Genomic DNA, 25,146 nt, shown 5'->3' with positions numbered 1-25,146 from the left:
TTTGCCATTGTCCTGTTCTGTGTTTACATTTTGATCTTGCCTATTGCCATAATAGCCATAATAGCCCTGGAGTAGGGAGGGCATGAACTCAAATATGACCTCAGAAATTTGACACTTGCTAGTTATGTGACCTTGAACAAGTCACTTCCCCCTGATTGCCTTGCATCCAGGTTTTTCTCCAGTTATCCTGATACATTTCTTTTTTTCCATTTTTTAATGTTTAAAATAAATTTATTAATTTATTTTTAATTTTACAATTTTCCCCAAATTTCACTTCCCTCCCCCCACTCCCCACCCTCCACAGAAGGCAGTCTGTTAGTCTTTGTTATTTTCATGCTATACATTGATCTAAATTGAATGTGAAACCATATCCTTAAGAAAAAAATAAAATATAAGAGATAGAAAGATTCCATAATAAGATAACGTGTTGACTTTGGTCTTTGTTCAAACTCCACCTCTGGATATAGATGGTATTCTCCATTGCAGATAGGCCCAAATTGTCCATGATTGTTACACTTATGAAATGAGCAAGTCCATTAAGTTTGATCATCAACCCCATGTTGGTGTTAGGGTGTATAGTGTTCTTCTGGTTTTGCTCATCTTGCTCAGCATCAGTTCATGCAAATCCCTCCAGACTTCTCTGAATTCCCATACCTCTTGGTGTCTTATAGAACAATAGTGTTCCATAGAATACAAATAGCACAATTTGTTCAGCCATTCCCTGATTGATGGACATTCACTCAACTTCCAATTCTTTACTGCCACAAATAGAGTTGCTTTGAATATTTTTGTACAGGTGATGTTTTTAATCTTTTTTTATGATCTCTTCATGGTATAGACCAGGGTGGTATGGCTGGATCAAAGGGTATGCACATTTTCATTGCCCTTTGGGTATAATTCCAAATTGCTCTCCAGAAAGGTTGGGTGAGCTCACAGCTCCACCAACAGTGCATTAGTGTTCTAGATTTCCCATCCTGATACATTTCTGATCACTGGACTCAAATAACTCTGGAAGAAAAAGTGACACTGGTGATTTAGCACAGCATCCCCTTATTCATATCCAACTCATTACATTTCTTGGCATCACCTCCCTGATGTCATTGTCTTTTTCAAGAACAAAGGAAATAAAGTTTTCTGTAGTCAAAATTCTTTTTGACTTTTTGTCATTTTTTAAAAAAATTGGGATTTACCGTTGGGACACAGGAGGCACTATCCTGAGTTTCTTGTGTTAGAGACCAGGGGCCTAGTCACTGGCTTTTCATGTTGAAGTCTCAGGGACTTGCAGTTTGCCTTACCATGCTGGTGTGGCCTTACCTAGTGCTACCTTTTATGTTGGGGTTCTGGGACACACATTTTGCTTTATGTACTAGGGCTGAAGTTTTCACAGTTGACCTGCTTTGCCTCTAACCTGCTGAACCAGGATGGTGGAGCCTTGATTACTGATCTATGCTAAGGCTAAGAGCCTCTAGATTGCTTGCCCAGACACTATCTGCGTTGGATTATGTCCCCCCTTTATGCAAATGGGATAGACCTTTCCTGAAGTCCTTCTAAGATATCTTAAACTGGAAAATTGTTTTACTTTATCTTTTTTGTGAGTTGTCACTTTAGAATCTATTTATATGTTTCATGTAATATTGTTTGAGGGAAACTGGAGAGAGCTCAGACAATTTCTTGGCTTCTCTACACCATCTCTGAGAGTGCCTCTTTCAGATGTGGTCATTTAGACTGGTGGAAAGGAACAAAAACAGGTAGATGTGAGAAAAACACTGAAAAAGGCAGGTGCACAAAGAAAAGGGACTTATTAAAAGTAAAGATTGCTAAAATCTCATAATTCTGAGCATCTAATTTGAATTTGAATCATATGAGAAATTTGAAGGTAGTAACTGGGAAACTGATTCCTTGAATTGATTTTTTATTATGGGATAAAAGAATACTGCCTACTTCTGGTGTAATTATCATAAATGTGAATTTTTACTTGTCATCATGAAATAGACATTTTACTAAAGAAGCCCTATCCTGAATCAATAGGGTACTTGAACTGAGTTCAGCTTAGGATTCACAGATCACAAGATCTCAGAAAAAATAACTCAGAAAGAGATAATTTCAGGAGAACACTCTAGTCTTATCTGCTAAGTGTGGGACAGAGTTTGAACTGTCATAAGCTACTTGGAAGAATGCTCTGAAAAAAAGACAAACTTTTGCCTTTTCTTTTCCCAAACTTACTATCTAAGAGTGATACCTGTGTAGTCCAGTCAGTGGTGCTACAGATCCCAGATTTATTTTTTCTACTTTGATTAAAAAAACAAAAGTAGCTTATTGGACAAACCAGAAAAAGAATGGTCTTGGTAAAGCAGTCACCAGAGATGCAGACCCACCCATAGTGAATTCTTTTACAGACAATTCCAGAGGGAGACAAAGAATGGCAAGGCTCACAGTCTAAAAATGTCAGTCACTCCAGGAAAAAGTATTCCCCATGCTCTTGCCTTTCTGCTATGGCTTTGTAAATTTGTACACATTCTTTCCCTATTTATACATCAATAGGAGAGTGTGTACTTGATTTAGGGATAGAAGGTTATACTATATTATTATTGTTTTGCCACCTGCTTAATAAATATTTCTGAATTTAGCTTTAACTGAGTTCATTTAGCTGGTTTTAAATAAGGGAAATATACCAATAGGGACTTAGAAATTATAGTATATAGTAGTATATTCTCTTAGTCACAGTTACCCCATAACACTGGAGAATGAGTTATAGTGTTAGATAATTCCTTTGGCAATCCTCCAACCTACCATAGTGAGTATAGTTTGGTCAAATAAGTCATTCTAAAGAGAGAAGAGACTGAAAGAGGGGACAGGGGTCTCTCTCTCTCTCTCTCTCTCTCTCTCTCTCTCTCTCTCTCTCTCTCTCTCTCTCCCCCCCCCCGGCCTCACGTTTATTCAGTGAACAAAATAAAAACCACTAAGACCCATTTACAGCATTTACTGATTTCTGAGGTGTAAAAATACTCGTGACTTGTGCTTAAAATTAATAAACTACATCCAAAGCAATTTAAGCTGGCTCCAACATATCCTTAACCACAATCCATCTCTTAAATCAAGAGATGGGCAATATAATTCAACATATTGTTTCTGGACCTGTGGCTATATGTCTTTAAGCAAAGTTTTAGGTGACCACTCAGCAAGAATAATATAGATATAATTCATGCTTTGTGCTGGCTAGAGCTGATAATTGCTAAGGTCTCTTCCAACATCAGGATTCCATAATGCTCCAGAAGGATAACAGGATTAACAAGAAAAATATAAATAGTGATTTGAGGTTGGAAAAGAGTTATAAAAACACCATTTCATTTGTACTTCGCAACAACCTTGTGAGATGGTGCTTCAGGTATTTTTACTCCATTGTACAGCTGAGAAAATGGACCTAAAGAATGGTTATGGGGCGCGTCCCCCCGGCTCGGCGGCTCCGGCCCACACTTGGTCACCCAGCGCGAGGACTGGCCTTGGCCGCGGACCCCGCGCTGCCCCACGCAGCCGGCCGGCCTTGGCGCAGCCACCTGGGCCCGGCCCCCCAGGCGCCCTCACTGGTGCTGGCGCTGCAGGTGCTGCTCCTCTGGGGAGCCTCGGCCCAGAGGAAAATTCCACCCAGACCACAAGTAAAATTCCAGGAACTAGTGACACAGAAATCCAATCAAACCTTACATCTGTCACCACCAAGCCACCTTCTGCTAACACATCAACCTCTACCAACAAAACTACCGAAAAACCTCAGGTAACAACCAAAGTCTCAACACTTGTGACGAAAGCACCCTGAAACCTCAGGCATCAACTTCAAAAAGTGTCTCTCAAAGCACAACAGCCCACAGTGCCTCAAAGTCATCAGCTGCCCCAACCAGCAACAGTACAATGATAACCACTGCTACGCCAGCCACAGCCACAGCCAACATCAATGCCCAAATGAACAAAGGATCAAGATTTGATATCAGCAGCTTTGTTGGTGGCATTGTACTGACTCTGGGAGTTTTATCCATCCTTTATATTGGATGCAAAACATATTATTCAAGAGGCATTTGATACAGAACCATTGTTGAACACAATGCTATCATTTAAAGAAAATCATCCAAGAACCAAAGCAAAGGAAAATGGCACAACACTCATCATTAATTTCAGAAAATGTTTCCCTCTTGAAAAGCATATTAACAGACTATACCCCCCAAGTAAAATATATTCGATGAATGTGTTAAAGTTTTCCATGGCCACTAAAGGTAAAAAAAGGGTTGTTGGAAAAAAAAAAAGAATGGTCATGAAGGCAGTTGAAGAAGGCACTGTGGAATGCTTAGAGTTTTTTCATGTAGCAAAGACACCAAGGTCATCCACTGCTTCCCAGGAAATTACCATTATGGTCATCCCCAGTTATCTTGGCTTTTGTCTTGCCACTAGACTTTGATGACTAGAAGAGAGAGTAATGATTGTGCATCTATACCTCATGTAAATTCAGTTCACTCACATGTCAAGATATCACCTCAATGATCCTCTTGAAAACTGAAGGATGAAACAAGTATGGTGTGATCTGAATAATTTGATCTGTGCTATGATTTCCTTGGTATAGGGAACTCCCAGGGTAAAAATTTTATCTGTTTACGCTTATGTGATCACTTTTTCATCTGTAACTTACATTCTTAGATAATTCTCTTTGGATAAGGAGGGGTTTAATGACTTATCTAAGTTAATCTGGCCAAATATGTATCAGAATTAGGCCTTGAAAGTTCAAAGCAACCAAGAAAACCATGTACACATTAACAACAATGTTGTGAGATGATCAACCTTGATGGAAGCAGCTCCTCTCAACAGTTCAGAGAGTTAGGACAACTGTATTTGACAGGCTATGGACAATACTATCTGCATTCAGAGGAAGAAAAACAAAACCAAAAAAGAATTAAAAACCCTTCAGGATCTGATGAACACTTTATTAAAAAATGTATCTCTTTCCCTTAATCCTAATTCCTCATACCAAAAATGACTAATCTGTAAAACATGCCTATCACAAAGATGTATGTACGATGTTAACCTGACTGTTTGCTGCTGAGGGGAGGGGAGTGTGAAGGGAAGATAGAAGAAAATTTTGTAATGTAAAAATATACATATGCATATGGATGATTGTTGAAAAACTTTTATAACATGTATTTGTAAAATAAAATATCAATAAAAAAATAAAGTTCAAAGCAATTATTTTATCCTTTAGGTTACATTACTTCTCTATGTAACTCAAAAAATTAATATTCTAATCTTCATTAGGCTTTGAACTGTGTTAATATAAGCTAATATATCCTAAATGACTAACAGATTTTGCAATTTTTGTCCCAGTGTTGTTAAGAAAACACACTCTTCAAAATGTCCATTGGACAAGAGATAAATATTGTATAGACATTTTTGTTTGGGATTAACCATCAAAAACTTTTATGAATCAAATTATTAAGTGGTTGGATTATTAGCAAGGCTTAAACAGTCACCATTATGTCCATAATAAAAGATGAGTCAAAAGCATGAAAGTAACTGTCTTAAACTCATTCTCAAAAATTATTCAGAAATTAGCTTTAGATTTTGCATTTAAATATTAGATTTTGTGGAAGGAAACAAACCAAAACACTACAATTCTTAAAAAGCACTGTTAATTAAATATAGGTTACTCTCAAAGGGTGCCATTTTATAAAATCACTGTCACTGGAAAAGCACTAAGACAAAATAAGTATAGTCAACATTTATAGAGTTCTTACTGTGTGTCCTTCCTAAAATGTGATGCATTAACTGAACATAATATAGATATGGCCTAACAAGAAAAGATAACAGTTGGACTATCACCTCTTTCATTCTAGATACTGTTTTTATTAATATGGTTCATATCAGACAATATAACTTGGAAATTTGCCCTTGGGCATCAAAATTTATTAAGTGCAGAAATTTCTTCATCCTACATTTCTTTAGCGGTATGAAAAAACAGTAATAGCCACTTCTCCCTTTCACTTAACTAAAATTGCCTTCATTATTTTAAATTTTATTTTTATTTTAAGCATATTCATTAATAAAAATTATTTCAATATTCAAAGAATAGAAGTCCTATATGAAAAACTGGAAGTTCTGCTACATATATATTGAATTTAATAATGTGGTAACAAAACTGATTTATTTACTAATATTCCCTTCTATACTTTTTTGTTTTCTTCCATACATTATGAATGACAAAGGTGATTTCAGGTCCCATTTTTTACTGAAAATGAGGTATCTACTGCTAGTTATAGCATTGATTGATATAATATTTAAGGATGGTGCTTTTTCCCCAGGAATGTCATCTCATTAACTTATCCTCAGCTTACTATCTACTACCATTCCCAAATACTTTTCATAGAACAGTTTTTAGTCAGTCCTTCCTCATTGTGTTCTTCCACAACTTTTGATTCTCAAGCATTTATATTTAGCCCTGTAAATTTCATTTTATAAAACCTAGCTTAATATTTTATCCTATATCAAGACAATTTTATGTTCAGACTTGACCATCTAACATGTTCTCTATTTCTCACAGGGTCATTTCATCTAAACACTTGCTTTGTGATGTCTGCCTTAATCCAAAACTCTGATAAAAGTGTTAAATAAAATAGAGCTAAGAAAAAAAATCCTAGGATATTTCCCCAGATTCTTACTATTAATGTTAATATCAGGTCATTGAATAATTCATTGAGTCTAGCCTATTGCTTAATTATAAATCTATCTAATCATACCATTATCTATCTCCCCAGCTTGTCCATGGAATAAGTCTATGGAAAACTATAAAATCCCTACCTGAAATATAAGTGCTTATTTATATATGCACGTGTATATTTATAAATGCATATATACAAATTATAAGTATATATTATATAATGTTATTATATAATGTAAATACATTATAAATAAATTGTAAATACATTGGAGGAAACATAGAAAAAGGGTATAGAGTCAGATAGTTAAAGAACATGGTCTCTAAATCTTCCATTTGCTACCTTATGAAATTAAACAAACCTCTTCTAATTCATTCATTTTCCCCATTTATAAAATGATAATTCCTGAACTGCCTACCTCAAATGATTATATGAGGAAAGTGCTTGCTAAACCTTAAAAAGCCATATAAATTCTAATAATTATTACTGTGCTCATAACATTACCCTGATTTATCAGTCTAGTAACCTTTTTTTTTTAATGTCAGTGAGGTTTGGTATGATAAAGTCTCATCGAATGTAGAATGACTCCTAACATCTTCATAGTTGCTCACACAATATCCTTCTAATTCAGAATACCTTTTAGAATTTTGCCAATTGTTAAAGCCAAGCTCATTGTCTTGTCATTCAACTGGATTTAAATTCACTCGTCCATGCTCTCATTCATCCCACATACTTCCCTTTTGTGAAAATAAGAACATTTCTCTGTAGCATTTTTCTTGTTCTCCACAATGTCTTGAAGATATTGATGGTCAACAATAACACCCGCTACTTCTTTCAATCTCCTGCGATGCAGTTTTTCTGGTCTAGTTGCTTTTAATTTAGAAGAGCTTCATGCTTTATCATCTTCTCACTTGAGTTTCAGTCATATGTCATTCATTTTGCTTTATCTTTCCTAATCTAGAAATCATTTGCCTTGTTTTCAAAAAAAAAGTCAAATAAGAGTTGAATAAATCTATTTTCTCAGAGAATTCTTTTGTTTTATAGTCTTTCCTTTTAAACCATATAGGAATCCACATTGTACTTGGATTTTATTCTCATGCTAAACATTATTCCAAAAATAACTTTTGGCTCTCTTTAGCATACATTATAGGTTAAGGTTTTAGCAATCCTAATAATATAACTATCATCTATTTGTAGTGATTCTCAGATACCTGCCCTTATTTTAATATTCTGTATTTATTTGGGGGAGAAGTTGTTTTTAGTTTTTGCAAGGCAATGGTGTTAAGTGGCTTGCCCAAGGCCACACAGCTAGGTAATTATTAAGTGTCTCAGGCTGGATTTGAACTCAAGCACTCCTGACTCCAAGGCCAGTGTTTTATCCACTGCGCCACCTAGCCACCCCAATATTCTGTATTTAAAACTTTAAATTAGTTGATATATTTTCTGGATTCACAGACTTATCTCAAGTCAGTTCCTCCTTTTTCTTCTTTATTAAGTTCTGCCAGTAATCAATTCTGGAGAGATTACCACACTAACTACTAGGCTAAGTGCTGGGATATACTCCAAAAAGGGCAAAAAAAAAAATGCTTTCATTTCTGCTTAAAGTCTAAGGGGAAATAATACGAAAACAACTATAATATATGTGGGATACATTGTAGATATTTTCAAAGGGAAGGCACTAACATTAAGGGGCATCAGGAAAAAGAAAGTCTTCTTGTGGAAGGTGGAATTTTAGCTGAGACTTTATGGAAGCCAGGAAACAAAGGTGAGGAGGCAGAGAAGTAACAGATTGTAGGACAGCTAATGAAAATAGTTGGAGTTGATGGAGGTCATCAAATAATTTCTGATTATGTGGCTTAATGAATGAAATTCTTGAGAACAATTCAAATCTTTTGAATCAACTTCCCTGTAGATTTCTAGGTGAAGGTATTCCTTTTGTCCTTTTACTGATACCTTTCTAATTCAATCTCTCCAAATCTAAGGTGAGTTTTTCCCTTTCTGGATTTTTTCTCCTTATTCATAACAAACTCACAATTGTCTTGGTTGTTCCTCCTGAAAGTCCTATGATTTCTTCTTCAGTTAAAAATTTGTCCTTACTGGGGAGAATGAGTCTAGAATAGTAATTACCTAATCATTTTCTTAATCTTTTAAAGAATGAAATTAATATTATAGTTGTAATTTATCAACTGCTCTAGAGAGGGAGAGATAACTCTCTAATAGATACAGCAAATGTTCCTTTATTTGAAAGCCTTAATCTTTTTCATCTCATCCATCCATTTTTGGAATTCAGTACCTACTTCCTACTTTTGGAAGAATCTTCTGTATTGTTATCCCAGAACCACATTGCTTTTACTTTCATTGATCCTTACCCAATCATTCATCCTCATTCTGATACATCTTCTTGACATAAAATGGATTGTTCTTTTTTAAGTAAAGTAGACTATTTCAGTATGACACCACTACAAGCCTAATCAAACTCTATTCACATAAGTTGGAGTTGATGTGGCAACCTTCACTGGTAAAGGAAATGAGAAGAGAAAATGTGAACAAGAGTAGTGCTGTAACCTAGTAGCTAATTTCTCATGATTTAGACCAGTAGTTAGGTGGAACAGTGGATAGAGTACTGGACTTGAAGACAAAAAGAGGTGTATAAATCCAACTCACACTTATTAAGGCTAATCCTAGGCAAGTCACCTAACTTTCATCTACCTCATTTTCATCATCTGTAAAAATAATAATAATGGTATCAATATCCATTATTGCTGCATTGAATGAAATAATATTTTTACAATATTTTTGAGACCTTGAAGTAGTAATAGTTCTTATCCATTGTGGAGCAAACAGTACATAAAAACTTGTTCATTTTAGTGTAACCAAATATGGGGCACCTGAGTTTCTCCAGGTTTCTGTTTGGGGTTAATGATACCTGGACTAGGAGTTGGAGAAAGGAATAAATTCTGGATGACCTGGAGATCTGGGTAATGTGATGACATATTTACACATTGACATTTGAGCCAAGAAGTAGTATTACTAATTTTAGAAACTTTTCGCCTGTGACTGACTTACCCTGTCCATTTATATGTTGTACCTACAATTCTCTACTATATAGTTTAATAAATGTATGTGGGTTTTCTTCCTCCTCTTGGCTTAGTAGATGTAATAGTTTTCTTCCTCCCTCTCCATTTTCATTTTAAAGTCCTCTTAATCAGGTCTACAAAGCTCTAAGTAAACACACTTTTTTAAAAACCAGTCTTCATTAGATGTGCTTCATCCCTGGCCCAAGAGTACATTATTCTATGCATGCTACTCTGGTTCAGAAAGTCAAATATTCTTAACCAGTTATTCTTAACATCTTCTTAACCAGTTATTCATTTCTCAAATACACCTTTCTCATATGAAACTCATTCAACTGACAACAGTTATAAAAATACTATTTGTAGTTTTAAGGTTCTAAGAATGCCTAGCCTTTTTAATGTCCAGCAATGTTTTCTCACTTACTTCTGATATCATTTGTTCCCATTTATCTCCCAAAAGTTTATTTGTAGATTTATTGTTTTTGGACCCATAAAGTGATTTACTGTAGAAATAATGCCATGAATGGAGTTTCCCTTTTCCCTTCCTTTATCCACAAATACTTGAAGCCCAGGATTTCCTGTCTTTGGTAACTTTAACATAGCTCGGTGCCCTTATTTGAATTATTAAACAATTGTAGAAATTCCTTACATATTTATAGGGAACATAAACATTCATTAGCCCAGTTATATTTCCCTCTTGGGTGTCCTTAATCTACAACTACCTTTCCAGGCTGTCAGATTTTACACTTCAGCTTTGCAGTTTTGTGGATTATTCTATATATACACTCTATCTTTCTTGGAAATCATATGAACTCCTACTACCCCCACCAGGCATTGAACTATAAAAGGAAAATTATTTGTTTGAGGAGGAATAAGATACAGTATAAAGTTCCAAGTGGTATATCTTAATGACTGAATCATAAAGGACTATATTCTATTGTAATGAGAAAAGGGTCGCTCCACTGTGAGATGTGTGTTTTGTCAGAATGCCCAAACTGATTGTCTGCCTATATTCTTGCTTTGTTTCCATATATTTGTTTTGCTACCTTCTTATTCCAGAATCTATAGCTGCATGGCAATATAATGTATTTTCTCTGTAATCCTATAGTTATCATTTTATATATTTCAAAATATTTTAGAAGTTTATTTAGTTTATTTAGAAGTTTATTTAGAAGTTTATTTTAGAAGTTTATTTAGAAGTTTCACCATACTGTCAAAGAAGTTCAACACACACACACACACACACACACACACACACACACACACACACACAATTTCCAGCTTAGATCTTTGCAGTTAAATGAATAATGAATGTCCATATTTGTTGAATTGGCCATAGATTCATCCATCAGGCTACCTCTTCTTTCTACGATCTTCTACCCAACTCCCCCCCCCATAAAATGTGTCCTTTACCAGTATTACTACCATTAGTTTGATGTTTCTATTTCCATTGGTGGTTCCCAGTTTTAAAGGAAATATGAGTTGTATTCCAGAAATTTGTTTGCAAATAGATTTGCTTGGAAGTTAGAATCTACTTTCTCATAGAAATAGTGCTACACACTACGGTGAAGTTCTCATGCCAATCTCATGCCAATTAGAAGCTTAATTTATACATAGTGTACTTGAAATCTTTCATTAAGTATGATTTTAATTCCTCTACTTGTAGTACAAGTGATCTTGTGCTTTTAAAAACTGTGTTGGGAAGCACAATCTTAATTTAATATTGTGACAGGCACTGTGCTTTGGGCTAGGGATGAAGAAAAGGAAAAGAAGAATAACAACAAGAAAAAACAAGAAAAATGAGAATAAGAACAAAAATAGCATGAACAAGTACAAGAACAAGAAGAACATGGCCAAGAAAAAGAAGGAAGAAAAGAAGGAAAGATAGAAGGAAGGTATAGACAAAGAAGGAAGAGTAAGGAATGCCAGAAGGTTTCTATGAATTGTCTGTATTGGGTATGTCAGCAGCCCACTCCCTTGCCCTGGGACTGGATCTAGGTTGAATGCCAGAGAGTCTCTCTGGATAGTCAGCACAGGGGAAGTTGGCAGCACCCACCCAGACTGGGAAAAACTGTAAATACCTGGGGCTTTTGTACTGGAGAAAGCCAGGTCCTACCACAGGAATGTCAGGGGCTCCTCTGAACATTCCCACCCCTCCACTTACCCTATATCACCACTTCCATTTCCCAGACAGACCTTGCTGGAAGATATTCCCTTTTTTATCTTTTATGACTTCTGTTGCTCCAAGATCTATTAAGAGGCTTGTATTATATAGGTTCTGAGGGAAAGTTAGGAGAATTTAAAATAGTACCTGGCTTCTCCCCTCTATATTGGCCAGAAATCCTATATAAATTATTTTTATTTTTAGGTTATTTCAAGGCAATGGGGTTAAGTGGCTTGCCCAAGGCCAAGGTAATTATTAAGTGTCTGAGGTCAAATTTGAACTCAGGTCTTCCTGATTCCAGGGCCGGTGCTTTATCCACTGTACCACCTAGCTGCCTCTTCATATAATATTTTTTAAGTAAATATGTAGGCAAAGTTAAAGACACTAACACTTAAGGGTTAAGGAAGGGTTTCTATTATAGATATCCTATTTCAAAAGAAGAGATGGATTCTACTGGTGAGGATGTGTACTGCTATGTCATAATTCATGCAAAAATTGTTGTAGGCAATGTTCTGCAGTCTGTCTGTGATCACAAAGAGGACCAGTGGTCCTCTATAAAATACCTAGTCTGAGATATCCTTCTGGTATAAAAATGATATTTATTCTGGGGAAAAGATAACATATTTATATAGCACAAACTCCAATAAGTTTGACTTAGACAGAAATGCTTTGACTAGGGACCTGACACAGTCTGTGTCTATTCTCCTAGGATTGAACAATCTAAATTGAGGCAAAATTGTGACTAGAAAGTTTGCCGCAGCCAGGAATTTGATGGAGTCATGGTGAATGGGTTCAAAGAAGTAATTGTTAAATTTTTAATGTGAGCATTTATTTCCCATAAATTGGCAAAAAATAAAAATTAGGGTTTGATTTACTAATTTATTGATTGTCTGAACTTAAGAAAGTGATGAAAAAAGTTATTAATGCATATTAAACTTGAAACTTTGCCATGGATGCATTTTTTTTCCAGAGGGCCAATAGTGAAACACTTAACAGAACATACCTGAACACTGATGAATTGGAGGGCCATAAAAATCTAAAAAACCACATAAAACAATTAAAATGCAATGTGCTTCTCAGTTCTACAGTCCCCTTCTGTTTCCACACTAACTTTGGCAGAGGAAAGAAAGCAAAGATATTCTATACAGAAGTGCTTTAAAAATATTTTGAGTCATAGACTTCTTTGACTTACTGATGACATCTAAGGACCTCTTCTCAATATAATGTTTTTTTTAATGGATGAGATAAATTAACTAAGACTACAAAGAATTCCAATGCTATCAAAACCACTACTGGATCTATACTCTGAAGAGATCATGAAAAAGGGTAAAAATATCACTTGAGCAAAAATATTCATAGCAGCCCTGTCTGTAGTATCAAAGAATTGGAAATTGAGTGAACGTCTATCAATTAGGGAATGGCTAAACAAATTGTGTTATATGTACCTTATGGAACACTATTGTTCTATTAGAAAGCAGGAGGGATGGGAATTCAGGGAAGCCTGGAAGGATTTCCATGAACTGATGCCAAGATGAGCTGAACCAGAAGAACATGGTACATACACCCTAGCAGCAACATGGGGGTGATGATCAACCTTAATAGATTTGCTCATGTCATCAGTGCAACGATCAGGGACAATTTTGGGATATCTGTCTTGGGGGATACCATCTGTATCCAAAGAAAGAATTGTGGAGTTTGAACAAAGATCAAAGACTATTACCTTTTTTTTAAATTATCTTATTATATAATTTTGCTATCTTTTATACTTTATTTTTTTCCTGAAGGATATAATTTCTCTCTCATCACATTAAACACAGATTAGTGTATACTATGAAAACAATGTAAAGATCAACAGACTGCCTTCTGTGGGGGGTGGGAAGCGAGATTAGGGGGAAAATTGTAAAATTCAAAGTAAATAAATTTTAAAAAAAGAAGTGATGGTTAAGTGAAAAGAACCTCTTGAAGCTGTTCCTAAGAGAAGAAAGTAAGAAGGATTTGAAGGAGTTCATTTTATTGTTCAACAAGACACATGGGACTTGCAGGACCAGTTTTAATGCCAAGGTTTAGTTTAGCTGACATTTATTTTATAAAGATTAAATCTACAATATGGTAGATGTACTTTGGGGAGGCATTTCACACTGGGAAGCATCCTCACATACTGAGGTCATATGATTCTGAAGAAATTATTTGTCCTTTCAGTATCCTATAAGTTGCAGAGAAAGTGCCAACATGAATTGAGAGAGCCAGTTTTCTCACTGGGGCTTCCCTCCACCATTGAAATCACAGGTCTGGAGTGAAAAACATATTGAGACTACTTTTACAGGTAGTGCATACATTACATGATGGCCATTGTATAGGGCTTTTCATGCATAAAGTTTCCTGGTGCAATGAAAAGACCACTAAGTAAAAACTATTCTTAAATTGGCCACTAACTAGCTGTATACCTTAGACAAGTAATTTAACCTTTCTTTGTCTCACTTTTCTCATCTTGAAAATAAGAGGTTGAACTAGATCATTTCTATGATCCCTTCCAACTCTAAATTTATAGGACTGATCTCTTTTGTCCTTAGTTTCCACTACTACAAAATGAGTCAAATGCATTGTATAATTTCAAAAGCTCACTTGAGCTTAAAATTCTGACCTAAGTAACAAAAAAAGTATATATACATATATATATATATATATATATATATATATATATATATATCCATTACCTGGAAGAATAGATGACCAAATGTGTTACAAAATAATAGCTAATAATCAGAGTTGGCATATATGTATATATGTATATATATATATATATATATAAAATTGTAATACTTCTATATAACACTTAAAGTTTGTAAAACATTTTACAAATATTTTATCCTTACAACTATCCTTGAAGGTACTATTTTTGTCCTCAATTTACAGAAAAAGAAACTGAGACTAAGGTTAAGTTACTTGCTCAGGATAACATAGTTGCAAAGTAAATGAGGCAGCACTTATATTCACATCTTTCTGCCACTTGTCTATATGAATATAATGAAATATTATTGTGCAGAAAGAAAAGATGACTATGAGGAATTCAGAGAAACATGAAAAGGATTATATGAAATATTGCCCAAGATAATAAAATTTTACTGATGCAGTTTCTGGAAGGGACTTTAGAGGTCATTTAGACTATTTTGAAAATGATACCAGATGGGGTGGCTAGGTGGTGCAGTGGATAAAGCACCAGCCCTGGAGTCAGGAGTACCTGGGTTCAAATCCAGTCTCAGATACCTAGCTGTGTGGCCTTGGGCAAGCCACTTAACCCCATTTGACTTGCAAAAACCTAAAAAAAAATGATACCAGAAAAGTTGTGACTTACTCCAGGTCACACAAATTTTAAGTTACAGTAATGGGATTTGAAATCAAATTCCATGACTACATTCAGGGGAAATCTCATGATCTTTCTTTTATACCACACTTGAACACAAGCAGAAAAATAACATATACAGTGACTACAACAGTTCCATTACTAAATGGAAACTGACATTTAAAAAATTAATAATTTGAACAGTTAAGGAGACATAGTTCTTTCTTCTTGAAAGAGGGACTAGAAACACCTAGTATAGAATACTGCTGACGTTGTCAGACTTAGAAATTATATGTTGGCTACCTTTGCTTAACTATTTTTCCAAGGTCACAGGGAGAGTTTGATTCCAGTGGATAATCTAAAAATGGCAGTGATATAAAAAAGGAGCAACTTATTTTTGAAAAGTAATGTATTCCACTCTAAATGATCATAGAAGTTTTAAGATATTACTTTTTATCTTTTGTTGTTGGCTGTAATTATAATTTATTTCATTCCAAATTCATGCTCTAGAAAGCAACCTCTAATTACTACATTTTTCCCCTAAAGAAAATGTAGTTTTCTACTATCAAATGTATTCTGTTCTGGCCCTACCAATAGATTCACCTTCAGCCTGGATAGGAGCCAAATTAAATGAGTGGGTGGTAGAAATCCCAGGATAAATAACAGAGATAACAGATGAAACATTTTTTTAAAACATCATCATCATTTCTAGTGATATACTTACCTGATGGAATTAAACCCACCCCTGAAATAATCAAGCTATCTTGTCTAAGGATGACAAGATGAACTGAAATACAAAGTAAGAGATCAGGGAGAAGCAAGAGTAAATGGAATTGATAAACAGATTAAAGCATGCCCTGGGGGAATAAAGGCTAAAAGAATTAGTAATAGAGGAAGTAGGAAAGAAGCAAAGTTGGTGTCATAGGATGGATCTTGTGCCAGGGGATTAGTCTTCATGCCAAGAGACTAGGATAGGAAACAAAAATGAGACTGATGGTAGAAAAAATAGCTGATACAAATGTTGATGGATGAATATCAGAATCCATCCACAAGGATATCAGAATCTTAAATACTAACACTGTTTGTTGCTGCTTATTATCTCCTTAGTATCCAGTCTCTCTGGTTTACTGGCTCATTTTCCAGTGATAGGCATTGAATTGGTAGGCCTTGAATACTATAATATTTCACTGAATTGTACATAGTTCCATATCTATAATTGTCTACTGATTTGCCTCCCCATGCTGCTCTTTGAACCCTGTCTCTAACCTTGTGTGAATCTATGGACCTTTTCCCAAGGACTGAACCCTGGACCAATGACCCTGCCCAGAATTGTTATAACCAATCCTTTCCTAGGAAAATATTTTCTTCATGAAATCAATTTTTAAAAAATCTACATGGCTAATGGAGCTAAACCAACTTAAAATACTACCTTTTTGTCTAAATCTTTGACATCAATTCATCACTCTTGAAAATTCCAAGTGTAGAAATTCCTGCCAAAAAAATAGACAGCCTTTCTTTAACTCAGAGACTTAGAGAGCTGCAGAGGCTGAATAAAAGGTTAAGATTAAGAAATGACAATCTTCCTAATCTAAGGTCAGCTTTCTATGGACAGCTTTCTATCTGCTTCCTACTGTATCATAAGTAGCTTCAGGAGCTCAGTGAGGAAGCCCATCCAGTTTTCTGGTGACTGAGACTACTTTTGCTGAAAGCCCACATAAGCAAGAAGACCTAAGACCTCAGACAAATATGCTTAGGGGAGAAAGAGAGAGGAATTGGAAAGTCCAAGTAGTTGGGAGGAATGAGGAGTGGGGAAAGAGTTAACTAGGGCTTAGTGATACAGAAATATATGCTGATATTATATTTCCTGAGACAGGAGTTAAGGTAGTTACTGTGTGAGTATCAATAAACTGTGTCAGCATGAAGACAATTCCACACGTCTAAACTGCTTGCTTATTCTGCCTACTTTATTTCTGTCCTGTAGGTAAACCTAAAAAAAAGGTTTTATAATTTCAAATTTACAGTATGCTTGGAAATGTTTGTATTGGATAGATATATACTTAATCTTTTTCTTCATTAAGCATATATAATGAAGCCGATTAAACCTCCAATGGAACAAAATGAACATCACTTTTCCTGGAGCAGCACATTTCTTTTTTCTTTTTTTTCCATTATAAAAGAAGTTTCAACATTTCAAGAAAGTTCTTTAACCTTCATCCCAACAAGCCATCTGTAATGAATCAAATGAAGTCATAAGTCATACAGACACCTTTCATTGATCAATGAGGATAAAAATTCATGTTTTTTCTGTCATCTTCATGCAGTATCCTTGAAAAACCTTCCCTTGATCCTACCATTCCCTGCTAGCTATTGTCCTATATTTGCTACCCTTCTCAGATAAACTCCTTGAAATAGTCATCCATGCTCTGCCTCAGATTCCTTTTTTTTGATTTCCATTATTAACCTTCTGAAGTCTGTTTTCGATTGAACCTACTCTCTCCAGAGATATTAGTGATCTATTAATTACTCCACTGAATGCCCTTTCCTGACTTCAACCTTCTTAACCTTTCTGCTGTTACCTCTTCCTAGATACTTTTCTCTTTCTAGGTTTTCAGGACATTACATTCTCTTGGTTCTCTTACCAATCTAACCATTCCTTCTCAATCTTCTTTGCTACATCTTAATGCACATCAGAATAAGTATCATGGAATGTCCCTCAAAGACTTGAGGGACATCCTAGGAACTCTTCTCTTTTCACTCTATAATATCTCACTGATGATCTCTTAAACTTTCATGAGAACAATTGTTAGCTCTGTTTAAATGGTTGGTAGTTCCTGTAGTATGAACTTTGAACTCCAGTCTCATATCATCATCATCACCCTCAGCAGCAGCAGCAGCATCATCATCATCATCATCACAATTCATATAATCTGTACATACACACACATATACATATATATATATATATATATATATATCACTTTGAGGTTTATACATTGTTTTATAAATATTATCTGAAATGTAGTAGCATCTCAAAATCTATATATTCAAAACAAAATTCATGTTTCCCTCAAACTCTCCTCTCTCCCAGACTCCTATATTACTACTCAGGTTCACAACCATGATTTAATTTTTATTCCTCATTCTCACTCATCTCCATGTAGTCAAACCCTTATCATATCTTGACATTTCTACCTTCTCAGTATTGATTGTATATGTCTTTCTTTTTTGTTTACTCTAATTTAGGCAATTGTAGTCTCATGCCTGGACTATTGTAATAATATTCTAATTGGTGACCCTGCTTCAAGATTCACTCCATTATAATTTACCCTCCATTCAGTGGCTTCCTTTTTTATCCCCTAAAACCTCAGTCTGGCCATTCCATTCCCTTACCCAATAAATTATCTATTACCCTGGCATTTAAAACTCTTCACATCCTAGTATTTTCTTTCCTTTCCAGTTCTTTTACTCTTTATTTCTCCTCACACATTCTACACTATAGGTTATACTGACCGATTTGCTATTCCTCAAACATGATATTTAATCTCCTTTGCTTTTACCCTGACCATCCCTCAAGCTTAAAATGTTCTCTCACTTCACCTCCAACTTTTAGATTGTCTGGCTTCCTTTGAGACCTAGCTCAAATTCTACCTTTAGAAAAATACTTTTTCTTAGTCCCCCTAAACAGCTCAAACTATTCTTTTTAAGATTACTATCTACTCTGCATATATTTTATTTACATATTTCTTTACATATTATATCCCTCATTAGAAAATTAGAGTCTTGAAAACATATATTGTTAAAACTCAACTATTTATCCCCAGCATTTAGCACTATTTGGTTCATAGTAAGCACTTAATACATGCTTATTGATTGACTCATTGACCAATTGCTATTATTGATTAAAGATTAGGAGTTAAGTGGATTGGATTAATAGCTTTAAAGAGGGAAGTGTGAGGAAAAAACAAAGATAATACTACATAAAATTCACTATAAAATGAAATAGAATGGTTTATTATGTATGAATGAGAAAGGCCAATTTGATGAATGAAGGGAATTCCAAATATGAAATCTTTAAATTCACCATTGTCATTCCAAAATAATACAATAAAAAATTAAACAGATTTAATTCCATCCAATTCAACAAACATTTAAGTCCCTTCTATATGTTAGGCACCATTAAGAGATAGATTTCGGATTCCAATGGTTTTTTTTTCATAAGAAAGCAATTAGGCAAATAGTGCAGATACCAATATCCTTATTAAATAGATGAATAAACAAATTAAGAGAGATTAAGTGACTTTTTCAAAGTCATCAATGAAGAAATTATGAAAGATATGAGTCAAATGATGTACTTAGGTTAGTATACCAGATTTCTTCACCTTTTACTTTAAAAAAAAGAGACCATTTTTTCATGAACTCTTTCTTACCTCCTCTACACTTTACTACTCCTCCATGTCTTCATTTATCCTTTTCTCCTATGTTCCCTTCTCTGGGGAAAAGATGCTAAAACCTTTAACACTATGTTTGTGCCTTCTATGAGATTCTTTTCTGTCTACTCTAAGAGCTTGCACCATCAATTTCCTTTTTGTCTCATCTTCAAGCTCTCCTTATCTATGCTACCTCCTTCTTAATTCATCTATAAAACATTCTCAGATCTACTCAAACCTTAAAAACCTAAAAAACCTGAGGCTTCCATTCCCTCAAGCATTTGTTCTAAATTTTCTTTTCTAAATTTCACTGTTAATCTTCTAGTAAGTATCAAAGGCAAAAAAATCACACTAGATATGGAATCAGTGACATGCTAATACTATATTAGAAATGTAAAAAGAATCCTAGACCAGACTATCATTAAGAGCAGACCTGTAATGTTCAGAGTACTTCATGCTTGCAGGGTTAATGATAATTAAAGAAAGGGCCACTTAAGGAGGACTAAAGCAACCATAAATCATGATAGTATATAAATCAGCCTTAGTCACTGTGCTGCCACAGATTAATGTGCTCATAAGGAAAAGAGAAAATTAGATGGGTATTTCCAAAGTAGTGAGAAGACTAGTAGTAGTCTTGGTAGTTCCCAAATATGGTAGTTTGGGGAAACCCAGTTCTATTATTTTTCATGTGTAATAGTTGTCCTTCATATTCAAAGAGGACTGTGCCATCAAATTTAATGGTGGCATGACTTGCACATTATATTTATTATAGTAAGGAGTATGTTGTACAATGACATCCTTCTCACTTGCCTGTTCCAGAACCATTTCATTCCATGACCTGATTTGATAAGAAACAGGACTTCTGGTGATGGCCTGAATGCTGTGGGATTCTCCTTCACCTTTGGATATGGCTTCCTCTCCCATATCAGCAAGGCATGTTAGTGCTCCTATATCACTGGGCAGAGTCTGTATATGGTTTCTGGTGACAGAATAGCAATTCCATGGTATATCCAAACCTGTTTATTGATGGATTATTCATCAGTATGATATTTTTGACATTTCAACAACCCTGGGCTGTCACAGTGTGGCCTTTCCTCTTAAACTTTCAGCCAGACTCCCTGAAGTCCCCAGAGATATTGGTTTCCAGAAGCTTCCTATTGGGTCATGGCAATTAAAGCATGGGGATTGAAAACTGCCTTCATTTATAGTTGAAACTGGAAATATCTGATTATTTTTTAACCTCCTATTTTCAATCTTGATCATGATAAATAACATTCTTGACAAATGCTTTCACTCTGCCTATCTGGTCCATGAATTTATAGGACTGGGGTCCTATTCCATTATTCCTAGATGTGGTATCCAGGCAACCTGGGCTTGCTTTGGACACTTCAGACCCCATGGGATGCTCAACTAACAGCATGGAAGTGTCTCAAGAGGTAGGAATTGGGATAGGTGATAGTTCCCTTCCAAGTGGACTATTAACTTGGTCCCAAGATGCAACTATGAGCGTTTAAACTTAGCAACTTTAAAAAACACTACTGGAGGTGGAATTACCATAGCTGTTGGCACCAGACTTTCCTTCCAAATGATTATTATTATGATTTAAGGAATTTCTTTGCTAAAGATTTGTCTAGTTTTAACCTGTATGTTTTCTTGGTACTCTCCTTTTCTAGATTCACACAAAGATTTCAGTAAAGTGGATACTGAAGATAATCTATCAATAACGAGATGCATATCTACATATCTATTCTTTGTATGTGAGGAAATTTCATTCTGAGGCCATTTTTCTTTAGATTGTCCATGATTCGGAGATCAGAGCATTTAACAAAGCAAAAGGATGGGTCAATCCAAGAATAGACCTTTGAAAACTGGTTTAAATTAATTAGAGATGTCATGTGAGTTACAAGTCAGTAGTATATCATAATGGAAAAAAGCATGGATCTTATAATTCAGACCACTTTTATTCAAATTTCACCTTTAATACTCTAGGCAAGTCACTTCTGTTGGTTGATTCTCCATCAACAATGGAGATAATACTTGTTTTACTAAGGGTTGCTATGAAGAAAGCACTTTGCAAATACTAAAAGTTCTAGGTAAATAGAATTTATAATTGTTTTATTTGATTTATTTAATTTTAATTTAGTTTATTTTTATTTTGCTTTGTTGATTTCTAAACTTAAAATCATGAATAAAATATTAATAATTAAGATTAAATTTAAAAGTATATACATTTTGGGGGAAGTCATATGATAAACATTTGCAAATATGCCACTAATAGAAACAATACATATGGAAAGATATTTAACCCTGATCTTGTTTGAATGAAAAAATTAGAATATGATGAAATTTACATCTGGTAAAGATTAGTAATAGTGAGAAACAGAAACAAATTATCCTCTAAGTGAGACTTGAGGTTTCTCTAGTGAACAACCTATTATGCAGGATATTTCAAAATTCTTAGCACAGTTTTAAATAGTTTAAAACTGCACTGACTTTTAAACTATTAAAGTTTAAAACTACATTGAGATTTTTGTGATATCCTTTATTTTCTAGGTGATTTCTTTAAATAGCTCATTATCAGGATTGAAGATATCTCAAGGACTCAAATAGGAAAATTCCCACAATCTACCCAAAATTTCTTTTAAACACTCCTTACAGACCAGCTGGAAGTATGTTTCTTTCTCCATTCCCAAATTCTCCCTAATAGTGAAAGCCATGAACAATGGTCATAACTAAATTCTCATAAAAATACATAATGTCTATGAAATTTTAAAACTTCCATTTTTCTTTCTTGAACAAGGTTCGTGTATTTGGTGATATTGAATATCTAATCACCAGCACAGGAAGAATTGCTGACTTTGGAACTAAAAAGGACCTTGAATATCAACAAGTCCAAATTTCTTGACTCACAGCCAAATAATACCAAATAATACCATAACATAATAATAATAAAATAATACCATAAAACATTAAAAAGATATCCTGCATGATCACATAAATGCTCTAAATCACTAATATCTTGAAAATTTCAAATTCAAAAAAATACTGAAATACCATCTTACTATCAGATTGATTAAAATGACAGAAAAGGAAAATGACAAATATAGGAGGGAATATGGAAAAATAAGTACACTAATATATCATTTGTGGAACTGTGAAGTGGTCCAATTATTCTGGAGAACAATTTGGAACTATGCCCAAAGGGCTATTAAAAAAAGGGCATAAAATCCTTTGACCCAAGGATACCAATACTAGATCTGTATCCCAAAGTGATCAAAGAAAAGGAAAAAGGAGTTATTTCTATAAAAATCTTCATAGTAGCTCTTTTGTGATGGCAAAGAATTGGAAATTTAGGGGATGTTCATCAACTGGGGAATAGCTAAAGAAGTGCTATATGAATGTGATGAAAAACTATTAAGCTATAAGAAATGACAATCAGGATGGTTTCAGAAAAAAAATCTGAGAAGATTTTTATGAACTAATGCCAAAACAAGTGAGTAGAACTAAATAAAAAAAACATTTTATATGTGTGTGTGTGTGTGTGTGTATAAAATAATGTAACAACAATTAACTATGAAAGCCTTAGCTACTCTGACCAGTATAAAAGTATATAAGAATTGCAATGAACTCATGATACAAAATGATATCCAGCTCCAGAGAGAGATCTGATGGATTCTGCATATAGATTGAAGCACATTTTTTCTTTATTGCTATTTGTTTTTTTTATAATGTGACTAATGTGGAAATGTTTTGCATTATTTCATATGTATAAAATGTATCCTATTTTTTGCTTTCCCAGTGAGTGAGGAAAGGAGTGGAGGAAAGAAGGGAATTTGGATCTAAAAATAAAAATTGAAAATAAAAAATGAAAGAAGGAGCAGGAAAAATATTCTTTCAGGGACTTATTTTAAATAAAACCTCTAACTTTTCAAACTGTAATATACTGTATGCTTTTCTCTAGACTAATCTCCTTGTCCATATGAAGTGCCTGTCCAAGTAGTAGGTAGATGAATAAAAAGATAGATGAAAGATAGGCAGACAGACAGATGGATGGATGGACAGATGGATGGATGGATGGATGGATGGATGGATGGATGGATGGATGGATGGATGGATGGAGAGATAGCTAAATACTGATAGACAAGCTGCATAAATTATTCATTGTCATAATCTAGATAAATAACTGCCCTTCATGTCTTCCAATTTCCACCTGCCCCACTTTCTCAGACAGAAATTTTCTCCTTTTAAGTTATTGAAAAAAAAATTGGAGAAAAAAGGGAATTCCCATTCTCTTCATTTCTAAAGTCTTCTTACATCATCTTTCACTGTCTCCTGTTTTTCTCCCAGACTCCAACAAAAAAGGTGACCCTTCTTTTCAAGGCTAACCTTCTGGTTGTTCATTTGATAACATCTTCTCTAGTCTTCTCCAGCAAATTGCACCCTCAGTTTCTTTCTCTGGAATCTTCAATTTTTCAGTCTCTAGTTGTTCTTTCCCTACTGCCTTTAAAACTGTCCAATATTTTCCTATCTTAACAAAATCTTTATTTTTCCTCATACATAACACTCTATTTCTCATTTTCATGGGATATTCAGGAAGATCAGCACCTCTGGTATGGGGGTTTACTGAGTCTATTTCTGGGCTATTCTTTCACTTTAGGTGTCCACCTAAGCTGAATCATGTGCAGCAGCCACAGTCTGATAAAACTGTCTTAGCAAGTACCCCAAAGAGATCGTGAAAAAGGGTGAAAAATCCCCATATACAAAATATTTATAATAGCTCTTTTAGTAGTGGCAAAGAATTGGAAATTGAGGGCAAGTCCAACAATTGGGGAATGACTGAACAAATTATAGTAACTGATTGGGATGGAACACTATTGTTCTATAAGAAATGATGGGGGAATGGGACTTCAGAACAGCCTAGAAAGTCTTGCATGAACTAATGCAGAGTGAATCGAGTAGAATTAGAAGAATATTGTACACACTAACAACAATATTGATGACAATCAACTATGATGGACTTGTTCATTTCAGCAGCACAATAATCAAAGATAATTCTAGATAATTCTAAAAGACTTGTGTTGAAAAATACCATCCATATCCAGAGAAAAACCTGTGGAGTTTAAATGCAGACCAAAGTTTACAATCTTCAATTTTTAAAGGTTGTCTTAGGTTTTATGATTTTTTCCTCTCTAATTTTTTTCTGTTTTAATTTGATTATTCTTTCACAGGATAATTAATATGGATCTATGTTTAGCATGGCTATACATGTATAGCCTGTATGAGATCACTTTCTATCAGGATGAGGGAGAGAAGGGAGAAAAGGAGTAAAATGTAAAACTCAAAACCTTGCAAAAATGATTGTTGAAAACTGCAATTGCATGCCATTGTAAAAAATAAATAAATAAAATATAACTTTCTTAAAAAAAAAACCCACTGTCTTAGCAGATGAATT

General features: G+C 34.6%; 1 pseudogene; it reads left to right on the top strand.

Moving 5' to 3' along the window:
• The first annotated feature begins 3,428 nt into the window (after positions 1 to 3,428).
• LOC141489370 (uncharacterized) lies at positions 3,429 to 4,107 on the top strand (annotated as a pseudogene).
• Positions 4,108 to 25,146: the final 21,039 nt, after the last annotated feature.

Source organism: Macrotis lagotis, chromosome 5 (genome assembly GCF_037893015.1).
Source record: "Macrotis lagotis isolate mMagLag1 chromosome 5, bilby.v1.9.chrom.fasta, whole genome shotgun sequence".
NCBI classification, from domain to species: Eukaryota; Metazoa; Chordata; class Mammalia; order Peramelemorphia; family Peramelidae; genus Macrotis; species Macrotis lagotis.
Note: the sequence above shows the minus strand (reverse complement) of the source record. Positions and strands in the feature narration are given on the sequence as shown.